The sequence below is a fragment of the Buceros rhinoceros genome, unplaced genomic scaffold (genome assembly GCF_000710305.1).
Source record: "Buceros rhinoceros silvestris isolate BGI_N320 unplaced genomic scaffold, ASM71030v1 scaffold12330, whole genome shotgun sequence".
NCBI lineage: Eukaryota > Metazoa > Chordata > Aves > Bucerotiformes > Bucerotidae > Buceros > Buceros rhinoceros.
Genome location: NW_010391350.1, coordinates 18106 through 18509, shown reverse-complemented (window position 1 = coordinate 18509; position 404 = coordinate 18106). Strand labels below are relative to the sequence as shown.

At 61.4% G+C, this 404-nt stretch overlaps 1 protein-coding gene across 1 annotated transcript in view; it reads left to right on the top strand.

Moving 5' to 3' along the window:
* LOC104498062 (antigen peptide transporter 1-like) overlaps positions 1-404 on the top strand; it is a gene marked incomplete at its 5' end in the record, with an annotated part of 4450 nt that overhangs the window by 2684 nt on the left and 1362 nt on the right. The gene's annotated exons all lie outside the window — the stretch shown is intronic.

Below are 404 nucleotides of genomic sequence, written 5' to 3'. Positions count from 1 at the left end.
CCGTCGTGCCCCCCCACCTCTCCCCCCCCCCCCCCCCCTGCCACTCTGCATCACTCAACATCCCTACTGTGTCCCTAGATGTTCCTGTCGCATCCAGGAGCCATCGCCACCACTTCTCCCACCACATCCCCAGCCATCCCCACCATGTCCCCAGTGCATCCCTGATATGTATCCAGATGTCCCCAATGCACCCTCAAGCTGTCCCCAAGGTGTCCCTGACACATTCCCAGCCATGTCTTCAGAGGTGTCCCCAGCCATCCTCACCACATCCCCTCCGTGTCCCCAGCTGTCCCTGCTATACCCCTGCTGTGTCCTTACCCATCCTCACCATGTCCCTGCCACATCCTGGCCATGTCCTAACCGTGTCCCCACTGCGTCCCTTTGCGAAATGCCCGCCATGCGTG